Here is a 13,929-nt window from a genome sequence, read left to right as displayed (position 1 = left end):
ATTAGGAGAATAATTAATTATTACTGAGAAAAAGCATGCTAAAAAATCTAAGTTGAAAAAAAAACAAAACTGACCTTTTTTGGCTTTACACAATGAGTAAAAAACGTGTCAAAATAATAAAAAATAAACGAACGTAAAAACAAGCGTAAATACGCAAATAAAATATGAAAATATTGCAATTACGCTACTCTCTCAATTTGAAACAGTCAAATTTCACTGCTTAGCAGTCACGACATTTTGCCTTTTTAAAAGCAGTAGTTTTTAACTGCAAAACAGTAGAAAATCTACTGAATTGGTCAGTTGAAATGATTTTTTACTGACCAATTCAGTAGATTTTTCACTGTTTTGCAGTAAAAAACTACTGCTTTTAAAAAGGCAAAATGTCGTGACTGCTAAGCAGTGAAATTTGACTGTTTCAAATTGAGAGAGTATACCATTATGTATTTTGTATATTGTCTAAAACCAGCATTACATCGAGCAGATTCGAAGTTTGATGTACTGCTTCGATTGATCGATTCTAATATATCTCGGGCACTTTCAAAAGTAAATATTTTATAATTCAACTACTGATTGACCACTCTTGACTTTCACAACATCCCTGAGTAGTAGTCAATAAAAACAAAAAAACAAAAAAAAATTTCTTACAGAGGTTAAAAAACTCGATTTGGCAGGTTGGTCCAACTTAAGGTGAAAACACTGGCGTTCACCTTTTATACTTTTTCTAGTTTTTGAAAACATACTCTTTCAAATCTTAATCTAGTAACATTTTTAAAAAATGTTTGCTATTGGCGATTCAGGTGCCTTATTAAGAAAGAAAATCGAAATACTGAATTTAATTTTAAAAATGGAAACTTTATACGAATTTGAACATATGTAACTAAATTGATGGAGTGGGTTGCAAAAATGGTAAATTTGAGTTAACAGTCGCAAAATTTCATAAAAATTCTCACCCCAACATCAAACTCTTTTGCAAAAATTATAAATATAAATTAATTAGAATCATTTATAATATAATGTTGATATTGAAATCTCATACTTCTCTGACATTGCAAATAAAAATCAGTGTTTTTCGTAACGGTGATTTTTGTATTTTTATTTACTCTTCAAATGCGGCGCAGGAGGAGGGGCTTCAAACTTGAAAGTATCATCTTATTATTCTTCCAAAGTAGCTGCAATTACAGTATCTTACCGGTTTCGATTAAAGGCTTCTTGTTTGGAAAATGCATTAAATTGTTTTTTCAAGAAGCTGAACACCACTGTTAGCCTTATTCTTTTCTACAGGAATATCTTTGATAACGTCGAGTTTACTATCTCTCAGCTTGATTTTCAAATCCGGATCTTTATTAGAGTACTATTGTTTCAACAAGTCAAAGACAGCGGTTCATCATGTGCTAAAATTGGCTCACTATGAAGGGCTGGCGATCTCTGCTCAAGTCTACAGTGTCTTAACTGGCAAAGTATGTATTGGAAACTGAAATTTCAGCGAAGATATATTTTGGATTTTTGTGGAATTATCCAAAAGCTCAATGAGACTACGATGGAAAATGAAAACAAAAATCACACAGTCAACAACTTGTTACATTCGGCTAATTTCTGTCAGAAGAACTATTTGAGAAGTTTCACATAAAATTGAATCGAAGCTTGAATTTTCAATTTGAAAAAAAAGCAAACAAAAACGCCCAAAATCAAAATATCAGCTTCGCAGCTGAATTTTTGTGGGTTTTGGCGAATTTTTGAAAAATAAAATTTACCTTACCTACCTGTTGATTTCTCAAGTTAAATATAATTGTCATAAGTTGTTTATGATGTATGTTTTCGATTTGAATACTTTTTCCATGCATCGCCAAGTTTCCTGTGCGCAAACAAGTTACGATTTTTAAAAATGTGGGCTAACCACTTTCGCCCGTATTCAGTCTAAATGAGCTGAAGAAATAGATGAATAATCAAAATTATAATTTTATAACACAATGAATAGATGAGATGGGTCTTGATTATTTCGTATTTGTGACTGATCGAATATCGTATAATTATCAAAGAGGTGAACCCAACGGGAAATGACTGGATCTGATCAAGTTTGAACAGATTTAATCCGATCAAAACTCTGATCTGATTACGTCTGGTCAGATATATGTATAATTGAATCTGGAGAACGTTCGGATCTGATCTGGTCTGATCAATCAGAGTTGGTCAAATGCAATCAGGCCTCCTCTATTGAAGCAATCAAAACTTTGATCTAACCATCTAATCTGGTCAGATCTGATGGGATCAAATCATTCTCCGCCGGGTAAAAACTCTGATCTGATTACGTCTGGTCAGATATATGTATAATTGAATCTGGAGAACGTCCGGATCTGATCTGGTCTGATCAATCAGAGTTGGTCAGATGCAATCAGGTCTCCTCTCTATTGAAGCAATTAAAACTTTGATCTAACCATCTAATATGATCAGATCTGATGGGATCAAATCATTCTCCGCTGGGTAAGGACTTTCAACTTCACTGATTTTCAGTTGAAAATTTGTTCAACGCTTTAATTCCACTTTTATTTTCTGATAGACATTCAATCGAGTTAAGAAGAAATAATTTATAAAAATAAATATGACTCTGTTCGCGTCATTGGACCCTCTCAATAATTAATTCTGAAATTACATATCTCAGAAATTCAATGCAACAGTAGGTACTTTGATATAAATTATGCATTTAAAAAATTCAAATAATTTTGAGTTTTTGAGTACATTTTTTGTTTACCTACTTGATTCTACTAATAATTTGAAAGATTTCATTTTCATTCATCTTCGTTGATGTAAAAATGAATTAGGTAACGGAGTTAAAAATGGAAGACACGATAATTATTATGCGTTGACTCTAAAATACAAAATTTTCAAATCTTCTCCCCAACGACGAATGATTATTTCTAGTGCTCAGAATCATGCAGACTTTGACTCCTGCCTTTTCAAAAATTCAGTCCTATACTTCTCTTCTGTTTCAAAACATTTGTTGGGGTCAATTTTTGTTTGGGTGAAATGAATTTTCAAAGTTCAAATTCCTCCCCCCTCCCTCCCTTCCTTCCTTCCTTCCAATTTTTAGGGTCCAATTTATGGTAAAAATTATACAAAAATCGAAGCATATCGAATCAGTTATTTTTGAAATTCATTATTATCGATAGATTGGATAGTTTGTGACCTACAATATCTTATCGGTTTCTGTATCCTCTTCCTCATTCAAAATCCCACTATTTGAAAACACAATGTTGCCAAGCAGCACTTTTGCCAAATAGAATGCGTAATTTTTCGTCCAAATTTTCAGCAAATTGGTATCATAATGTGATTCTATCCAACATTAAAAATTTTCGTGTAAATGTAAAATTATTGGAGCGCTACTCTCTTATCAAGCTGTAAAATCCCGTCATCGTTTTGATAAAAATTCATCATCTGTTTAATGAAACGCGATTGAATAATCTTTTCGTATACGGAACGCGATGCTACGAGCTAATTTCGCCCTGTAAAATAATGTTTCGCATACACATTTGTAATCTTATCAATTTTTCATTTCTTGTTTTATCTGTAATCCGAACCTCATGTTCGAGTATGGTGTGTTGTAACCTTTAGCCACATCGCTAATGAAAATTGCTTTTTCTTTTCGAAATTTTTTTTTTTGCTTTCCTCTTTAGTTAGTGCAGGTTGATTAATATCACTCACGCGATTACCCATACCCTAGGTCGTCTTTCGTTCGATGTACCTATACGTTTGTGTAAATCGATGAAGTTCCACATGGTTTGTTCGTAATTCGTATAGGGAATATCCGATCGTCTGTTAGTGACGTTTGCCGGTTGTCTTTTTTTTTTTTTTGGAAAAAAGTGATCCTAGTTCGGGAGTGGATTCGGTTATCGGTAGTGTGATTAGTTTTTTTTTCAATTGTGCTCGGATTTATTTTATTTCGATTACTTGACTGCATTTTTAAAAGGTAAAGATAATATGTAGAAATGATACAATTAACGTTCATAGTACATAGTTTTATTATATACTGATGGCACGTGGTATATAAGGTGACGATGCAGTATAGATATTTCAGCTATTCCTATTCGGCAGACTAACTCGTGACACGATTTAAATTAATTTTAAAGGTTAAACGAGTTGAAATTCTGACGCTTATCTGACGTGTGTATTTACAAGCTTACGTAAGTAATTTTCAACTCGCTTTTGTACGATGCGATGTGTAACACGTGGTTAATTTTTCGCGTGATTTTTCGATACTTGAACGAAGAGGATGAATAAAGGGAAAATTCATTCGCGATATTTCTCTCGTTCGAATTCGCCATGTACGCGAACAGAACGCTTTAATATGGAAATTTTTCAATTCTAGACGTCAGTACCCCCTTCCCCCCTACCTACACTCTTGAGAAAACTTTTTTTGGTATTCGAAAGCTAGGATCTTGTTACCTTTTGAATAAATTTCTGATCTTAGCGTATACTAAGTAGTAGGTATGCCTACTTTTAGTCTGGGAAATGTGACACTGATGTGTACCTCTACCTACTACCTACATACATAATGTTAACTTTTTAAGAATGGTGCTCGTTTTTTGCTAAGTGGGTGAAATTCAATGGGATTGAAAGCCGGCGGTTTTTTCGTTCTTATTTGTAGTCGAACAGTGAAAGTGTCATTGGTTGAATTTTTTGAAGTACTTAGGTACTGTTTCTGGTTACACTAGTCATGCACTAGACGTTGATAAAAGATTTTAAGTTGAATAGTTGTTGTCGTAAATTTGATTTTTGATAAATTCCTGCCGAGTTTTGAATATAATAAAAGAGATTTATTTAATTTCAATCAATATCTGACAACATTCGAGTCAGCCAAGTAAAAAAAAAGCTCGAAGTTAGCTCGCAAGTAGCTGCCACTTTAATATCTAATTCAATAGATGCATTGCATTTACATGCATCGAAACTTGAAAGTAAAACACCAATAAAATAATAAATTTTGAAAAAAGTATTTCTTTCTTCGCTAAAATGAAAAGAAGTAACGTTATAAATAACGAAATTTGTTCGTTATTCGTTTTGTTATAGCGTTAAGATTATTTTTTTCATAACGTTATTATTTCGTTATTATTTCATTTCGTTACGGTTTAAGTTATTTGTAACTGAAAAATTCCGTTTTTTCCCTTACGTTATGAGTATAACGTTATGACGTAGAAAAAAAAATTTACCTATACATATTATGATGTATCAATCGTGCGAATGCATGCCCTATTTCTTCGCTACTTTTCATGATTAGCTGAAAGCAACCAAATTGAATTTATTTATTACTCAAGTCAAGTATCTACCTACTTACTTACATATTATAAATACATAATTGTGTTAGATAATAGGTACCTAAAGTTGGACTGATGAAGTGCTGGAACTCGAGTTGGCGATTTCCAGATGGTCACTTACAGTATGTTTTTTTAAAAAACTAAAACAGGGTGTCTTAATTGTCTACTGAGTGATGAAAAAGTGAAAAAGTAGTGATTTTGGGAACTCTGGTGGAACGACAGTGAAAAATCAGGAAAAATTAGTAGAAATGATCTTCAACTTCACGCACACACATAAAAGTAGGGTATTAAAATAAATCCCAAATATGTACTTTAATTTTGATTCTCAGCGTGTTCAAATTAACTCTTACTTCTTGCATTCTCATTATTAATATGTAGGTTTCGTACCTACTTTTGAAATACTTATGTCATCCGTAATATGGATTTTATGAGACGTAGAGTGTATAATATAATTATACGTATATAATTCCGTCGAAGATGATTCTCGATCCGTTTTTCTGCAGAACAAAGTTTTCTGAGTCCTGGGCTACAATTGCTACACATTTTGTAGTATAGAATCGGTTTTTTTGCAAACTCCCACTGGTCATCTGCGACAGCTGAAACATTGCAGATTACAGCGAGTGAGTGAAACTCAATCCTGTTAAATTTTACAGTCTGGACATGATCCAATGAAACAAAAAAAAAAAAAAAAAAAAAAAATACATTATGTACCTATAATGAATACATGGGAATATCACAATTTTTTACAAACTTACAAATGCAATACCTACCTACAAAGGGTTACTGATTGAGTAAAATCTTTTTGTACCAACCATTTTTCTGCATGTTTTTCACTTCATTTATTACTTCATTTCTTGTTTCTTCTGGTAGTCCATCTGAAATGAAATAATGGTAGTTAATCAATTGATTGATGCATGACGTTCAGTGCTTTGGCTGAGGACATTCACTAGAATATTTTTCTCTAATGCATCATTACAGCTGCTTCAAAAATTGGAATTCACTATTCGCCAACAACATTCCCAATAACAATAAGTTTATTAATTTTCTGACAACATCTAAACACTGGTTTGGGTAATTATTATAAATCGATTAAATGTGCATAGGTAAAAAAGTTTGTGAAAGAGGTGGTAAAGGGAAGTGAAGAGATAATTCATAACTACATAATTAGGTTTTCAAATCTTAATAATATTGGTAAGCACACAGTCAAATTGATGGATGCTGCAATTCACTTTTGATCACACGAAGTATGAATAAGTACATAAAAAGTTTGATTTAAAGGGAAGGAGTAGGAATGGCGATTCATAATTTCATTATTTTTTCATATTTCATAGTAAGGCACTTCATTTGAGTGATTTTATCATCATACGTACATAAATACGTATCTAATGTCTTTCATTATGCTTTATGCTGAAATGTGTAAAATTTAATGGTTTTTAGGTACAGTTTTTCTTTACTCATTTTTTTTTTTTTACATAATTTACATTTTCAAATAAGTATCCACCCATCTACCTATAGTACCTAGACCTACTATTATTAGTAAGGGTTGGCCCGGATTCAAATTTGCGAAATGATATCACGTTTGTTGAAATTTTACTAAACGTCTTGATTGTAAATAATTTCTTATCAAAAATTACTCGAAAAAAAATCTGTGAAAATCATTTTTAAAAAAGTGAATAATTTTAGTAAAATTTGACAAAATCTTGTGAAAAATTGTTCAAATTTCTCAAAGAATATATTAAGTGCCAAAGAAAATACTTACCTTTATTCTGTCTGTGTATCATTTCATTATGATGGGATGTAAGGACACTTTTGCTGTTTCCAGTGTAATTTCGGCGGGAATGGCAATGGATGCATCGGTAATTTTTCTCATGTATGAGTATTGAGTATGTTCGAACTGCGGTGTTCTGCATTAAATACTTTTCTACCGACTCTCATATGCTTGTCTGAGGTATTTTGTTATACGTTCTGATTGAAGGTTTAGCTGAAAGCAATAAAATTGAATTTACTTATTCCATAAGTATTTACTTACCTACTTACATAGTATAAGTAGGTATATTGTGTTGAATAATAACTAAGTTGGACCGTTGAAAATCGATTTGGCGATTTCCAGATGGACACTTATGGTATGTTAAAAAAAAAAAAAAAACTCAAACATAGTGTCTAATTGTCTACTGGGTGGAGAAAAAGTGAAAATCGGGAAAAATTAGTTGAAATGGTCTTCAACTTTTACCCGGGAAAAAACTTGGAAAACAAAAAAGTTGCGTAAATATTAGTTTATGTTCATTAAAAAAAACATACATAAAAGTGGGATATAAGATAAATCCCAAAATACGAGTATGTATGTACTTTAATTTTGATTTTCAGCTCGTTCAAATCAACTCTTACTTCTTGCGTTCTCATTGTTAATAGGTTTCCTACCTTCTTTTGAAATACTTATGTCGTCCGTAAATGGATTTTGTGGGACTTCGAGGGTAAATTCTTATTTATAATTCCGTCGATGATGATTCTCGATGAATTTTTCTGCAGAACAAAGTTTTCTGAGTGCTGGGCTAGAATTGCTGCATCTTGCAGTATAGTAATCGTTTTTTTTTTACAAACTCCCTCCAGTCATCTGCGACAGCTGAAACATGACAGATTACAGTAAGTGAGTCAAACCTCAATCCTGTTAAATTTTACAGTTTGGATATGATCCAATGAATCAAAAAAATACATTATAATGAATACTTACTTGGGAATATCACAATTTTTTACCAACTTACACGCAAACAATTCTGATGTCAAATGAAATTTCTGTTTTTCTTCAGCGTTTACCAGAACTTGATGAAAAACTGCATTAAAATTTCAAGGTCAAGCAGATGCTAAATGTAATAATGATGCTAAAATCGGATGCTATGTAAGGTGTCCATTTTTTTTGTGATTTTTGGCATATTTTTCAAAAATGAATGCTTTAAACAGTTTCTACTTCGCAATTTCCTTGAAATATGGCTGAAAAAATGGTCGAAAGTATAAAAATTCAATCATAATTATGAAAATTTTGTAATTTTTCATCAAAGTTACTGTAAAAATGACATTAAAAAAAAATATTGCTTGCTAAAATAAATGAAGATGCTAGATTGAAAAATTAGGATTATACAAATTGTGGTGGATGCAATTTTTTAGCATCCTATGAAAACAAATTATGCCAAATCTAGCATCAATTATGCCAAGTTGGCAACGCTGTTATAGTCATTAAAAAAAAAAAAAAAACATGAAATAAGTAGGATATTAAAATTAATCCCAAATACTTTTAATTTTGATTTTAAAACGGTTTAAATTCACTCGTATTTCTTGGTTATTTATTTCTATCAGGTCCTTACCTTCTTTATGAATGTTTACTTCGTCTGTAAAATGATTTTTATAATAGGACTTCGAGTATATATAATTATGAAGTTTTGTTAATGGTGATACTTGATGATGAAAATTTTCGGGAGTAAACAAAAACACCAAAAACGAGAGTGAACTTTTAAAACTTTAGGTTCATAAAGTAATTTAAACTTGAAAAACTAATCAAAACAACTTTTAAAAATTAAGGGAAGTAGGGAACCTCATGAAGTGTTCCACGGAGATCTGTATGAGAAGTGGTCTCCGTGGTAGTCCTTAATCCGACAGCGCAGCGTGTCCACACTTCTGAAAAACCTGGAAAAGTCAGGGAATTTCAGAAATTTCGAGCAATTTTCACTCAAAAGTCAGGGAATTTTTTGGAAGTTTTCATCTGTGATTTTTTAATAACTTTAGTAGTTTTATTGTATGTATTTTGGAAAAAATTGCCCTCGCGTCGCTCGGATAATGTCGTTGAGTTCGGACTTGGAACCGAACGTGGGTATTGAAAAACGTGATTTTTTTTTAATGCAAAGGAGGGGTAATTTTAAAAATATGGTGTATTATTTTGAAAAATTGGTCAAGCAATCAAGCATCCATGATAAAAATTGACAATTTCATTTTTTTTTTTTTTTAAAGCAAGATAAAAAAATCGCGAACACTTTTATAATTACTTACAAAAAAAAATCAAAAAATTTAAGTATTAAGATTGTCAGAGAAAAAAAGGCAACACAAGAAACATGCAAAATTTACACCTCCAAAAACCAACAAACGATCTTTTACTACGTAAGACTGAAGAATCATACACCTCTCACTGGACGCTTTCTGATATTTTTCAGTTTGTTTACAAAAACATGAAACAAAAAAAAATTAAAAAAAAGAGTGCATTTAGGTGAGTTGTTACAGTACTACATACGTCTAGTACGTAAGAAGGAACTCATAAGAGTTGTCGAGAGATAAAATTCTCGAAACAATCAATACTTCAAACGACTAAACTCAAATAAATAATGTATTAATTCTCCGGGAAAAGGAATTCGTAGAATTAGTGAGATTGTGTTGGAGTAAAACCTTCCCAAGTGTCTCAATTCTACTTCTATTTCATTCCCTGGCATTTTCGCGTCATTATAATGAACTACGTAAGACGTATTCAATTTGTTCATGTTTGCCGGCAAATCCCATCGAATTTTAATCGTAGTATTTTGTTATACAGTATTTTGGGTGTGTTTAAGATGAATTCGCAGGCAAAGCAAAGAATACTCTTTATTAAATCTGTACGCATTTCTTATGGAATCGTTCTCGGTCATGATTCTGTTAAGTTTGTAGGGTGTCACCCGATCAATCACTCCTTTGAAGTGACTGATCAGACGAAAGTCCACGCTGTATCGGCAGGGTGGTAGAGTTGCTCTGAGCAGCGAAAAGAACAGAGCTTCTATTTCATAGCGAGTTGTTGAAGCTAACGGCATGTGATTACCAATAAGTAAAACGGGGAAGTAAAGTAAGCGTACCTAACAAAATACTAAATGAAGAAGTACCTATTGATCAAATAACTATAAAATTGGTGATAAAATTCACCTTAATTTCAACTTATGCATTCAAAAATACAACACCAAAATAATATCATTCAACTGTTTAAAATAATCCACATTCAATCATCAAAAACGCCTTCGTGAAAGCGAACTATTAAATTGTACACATTCGCTTTTTCTGCGTGAATTTTTTCAAACACCTCTTCGAACGAGTTAAAAAAGTATGAATTTTGAAAATTTCATCGAAATGATCGTGAAAAGAATGTTCATCAAAGAACTTCAACTTACTTACAGCGTTGGTTTCCAAATTTTTCTCGATCATATAATATTGTCTTTCTCGTTTCTTTTCTGTTCCGCTGGGTAATTCTAATATGTACAAAGCATATGCTTTGCTGGTCATTAATAAAAGTCCTTTGCTGAGTTGGACAGTTTTAGAAACTGGAATCATTCTTGGGAAGGGGGAATGAGGATGATGTGGTACTGCATAGATGACACCACCTGTAAAATTGCGAGAAAAACAACGTTTCCTTCACTTTAACGACCACTGACTCGGCCTTTTGTGAGGCTTGGAAGCTCACCACTTCTCGAGATATCATACTTTTCAACTCGAAAATTGACATCTTCACATATTTTTGTCTAAATCCAGCTTACTTTTTTGTATGAAATGTAGTTTTTTTTTTTTTTTAAATCTCAAAACATTGAATTTCTCTTCAATTGCAATTGCTGAACTAACGCCATCAAATGCAGTAGAGATCTTTATTTCGAGTTGAAAATCACCCAGAAAAAAATCTCATCTATGGAGGTGCTCTTGGAAGGGAGACATGGTGTAAGAGTTATCACGATATTGTATCGATCATTTTAAGAAAATGAATAAATGAAAAAAAAAATGAGTGAAGTAAATTTGTCAACTACAACATTATTAATCAATTTGCCAACTGGATCCTCAGGTATTGTTGGTACGTATCATGATCATCAGTTGGAAAATTTAGAATAAGAATAGCCGAATTAAATTTTAATTTGTGGTGTGTCGAGTCTGTTGGTTTAGTTTATTGTGGGCAGACTGACTTCAATTTACTCGTAAATAGTTGCTACTCGGGTACTCTCGTATACTCAATTAAAAAATTCCAACTTTTTAACTAAACGATGAATCAGTTTGTTGAAAAATTGCCGAGTTTTAAAATTGCCCACTTTTTAACGAAATGAATAATTTCCTTGAAAAGTTGTCGATTTCAAGTTTCCAAATCTACCTACAATATACATTTGAAATTAGTTGGCAAATCGAATTCAATTTCAACAATTGAAAATTGTAAACTTTTCAACTAAATAACCCTACGTAGAAAATAAAGTTGACAAAATTGTGAGTTCTCAAGTTCTCAGTTGGCAAATCAAGAATATTAGTCGGTAAATTAGCTTCAATATTGTAATACATGTTATCTGACTCTGGGTCAAAAACACCAACTTTCAACTAATGATTTTCGAACCTGCCGTACTCCCCTTTTTCTTTCACCCTACCTTAGGTTCATACCATCTTTGGAAATCACACAACACAAGCTTTCCAATACGAGAATTTGCATTGTTTTCAAAGTAATTTTCGCTTATACAACCAGTGTTTCTACTTACTTACTTAAGATTTCTGCTTATCACAAGTATTCGCTTTAAAAAAAAATTTTCGTGATGTTGGACACCATGTGCTAATATTTTAATTTGAAAAGGCATAAATTCACCGGTGTATTTCGTTATTCTTTATTTCTATCAGGTTCTCATACCGTCTTTGGAAATACTTGGTTCGTTGGTGATAAATCAATGTTATAGGACTTTGGAGTGTATGTGTTAGTAATATTTCGTCGATGATATTGATGATTCTTGATGAGTTTTCTTGCAGAACAATGTTTTCTGGTTGCTAATAATGGCTTTTGAAATACCCAATGACAGTGATAAGACAGGCAGGCTGTATCTTTGATGGTCTGAACGCATAACGGGGTGGCTTGACACGAGTCGTGTTCATTACTAATAAATCTTACCATGTAGATAATATTATTATTCTAATACACAGAATACAGAATTTGAATTTGAAATAATTTTGATTGATGCTGGATTTTTCTGTCTCGGAAGTGTATTATTAGACTTACCTATAGTTAAGCCAAAATGTAATGTTTCAATAAGAACAACAAAAATAATTACTTAATACAAAATTACTAACGTTTCGAGAAAAAAAATCAAATTTTTTCGTAATCGTGTATTATCGATTAAAATTGAATTAGGAAAAATCAAATTATTTATTGAAAGTTGAACGAAGTGTCTCCGGCCATACCCGAGGGTTTCCGAGTTTTTGCACCGAAAAAAAAAATAGTGTACCTAAAGGTGTAGTCAAGCTGAAGTTACAGAAAGTAAACTGCACGGAACGTTTTTAGTTCTAATTGTCCTTGTCCGTAACTTTTTACAGAATCTAACAAAGAAAGTTATAGAAAAGTAAAATGAAATTTACTTTTCCGTTACAGACCATAAGAGTTACGGACAATGATAAGCCCATGCAGCTTAACGTACATATTAGTGAAAGAAAAAAATTACTTTCTTATTCAATTTATCTCTAACTGCAATCGTATAAGCTCTAGTCGGAACTGATTATGTATAATTACTGTTGTGATTATTCCTTCCATTGTGGCTTTCTCGTCCTGTTTTTCAGTTCTGTTCTGGAAGGATCTCCTCATCTATGAAACTTTTGTTTGAACTGGTCATGCTGCCACTTCCTTCAGAATTTAGAATTTAACAAAAAATAAAACACATACTTACCTAAAATGAAAATAAAAACTACATAAATAGTAGAAAAACCAACAATAACCGACTTAAAATTAAGAAGTGTTTTTTTCAAAGTGAATCAAATTTTTCTCATTTAATTGCATTTATTAATCTTGTCACTACACGAAGTAATCTTACTGGGTTGTCTGTATAATCCAAAGTAAATGAATAAAACCTTACCTTTATGCTTTATTGTAAATTGAGGGTTATTACATCGTCTATATTAATAAATTAAGGTTCCAATAATTCATTTCTAAATTATTAAAACTCTAAATAGATCCAACATTCTAAAAAATAATAATTCCATTTTAGTACAAAAGCTATAGAAAATAGCTCAAAATATTCGTACTATATTGTTGATTTTTTTTTTTATAACTCAAGTTTTAAGTTGGTTGACGATTTCTTCACAACCTTTTTTTTCGCTGTTTTGTTTAATTAATAACCTATACGTATTCAATTGTTAGTTTGTTACAGTACCTATATTCCATTAGTGCTGTGATTCCTTGTAACATTATTTTATTATTCATCGCTCGTCACCGTATCATTTATACTCGTAAAACCCAAGTACTTTCCATTTAAAAAAAAATTGCTTCTGATATCTCGACGAAAAATGAAAAAATTCTTCAAGTTGAATACAATCTATCATTTTTATTTGTTGTTTAAACTGCTAAAAGTCGAAATCTCTTTGAAAGAGAGGAGTATGCCAATGCCATGCTGGTGATGACTAAAGTATTGAAATTGCATCGATCTCAACTGCAACTCGAACCGATCTACTAAATACGTTGCAATTTTATCTTGATACGAGCTAAGTCGCAAATATACGAACGTATAAATTTGCCATAATGCACTGTCTTATAGTATAATGACTCATGTACTTCGCACCTGTTTGGTTTTAAATCAGTCATCATGCTGTGTGCGTGTGTTGTTCAACTGCGAAATTGTTCATT

General features: G+C 31.9%; 1 protein-coding gene across 4 annotated transcripts in view; it reads left to right on the top strand.

The window, feature by feature from the left end:
• The window catches only part of Mccc2 (methylcrotonyl-CoA carboxylase subunit 2), a 121,331-nt gene that overhangs the window by 93,516 nt on the left and 13,886 nt on the right, over positions 1 to 13,929 (top strand). The window lies entirely within an intron of this gene.

The sequence above is a fragment of the Planococcus citri genome, chromosome 3, assembly GCF_950023065.1.
Source record: "Planococcus citri chromosome 3, ihPlaCitr1.1, whole genome shotgun sequence".
In the NCBI taxonomy this organism is placed as follows: domain Eukaryota; kingdom Metazoa; phylum Arthropoda; class Insecta; order Hemiptera; family Pseudococcidae; genus Planococcus; species Planococcus citri.
This window is presented reverse-complemented; position numbering and strand designations above follow the sequence as displayed.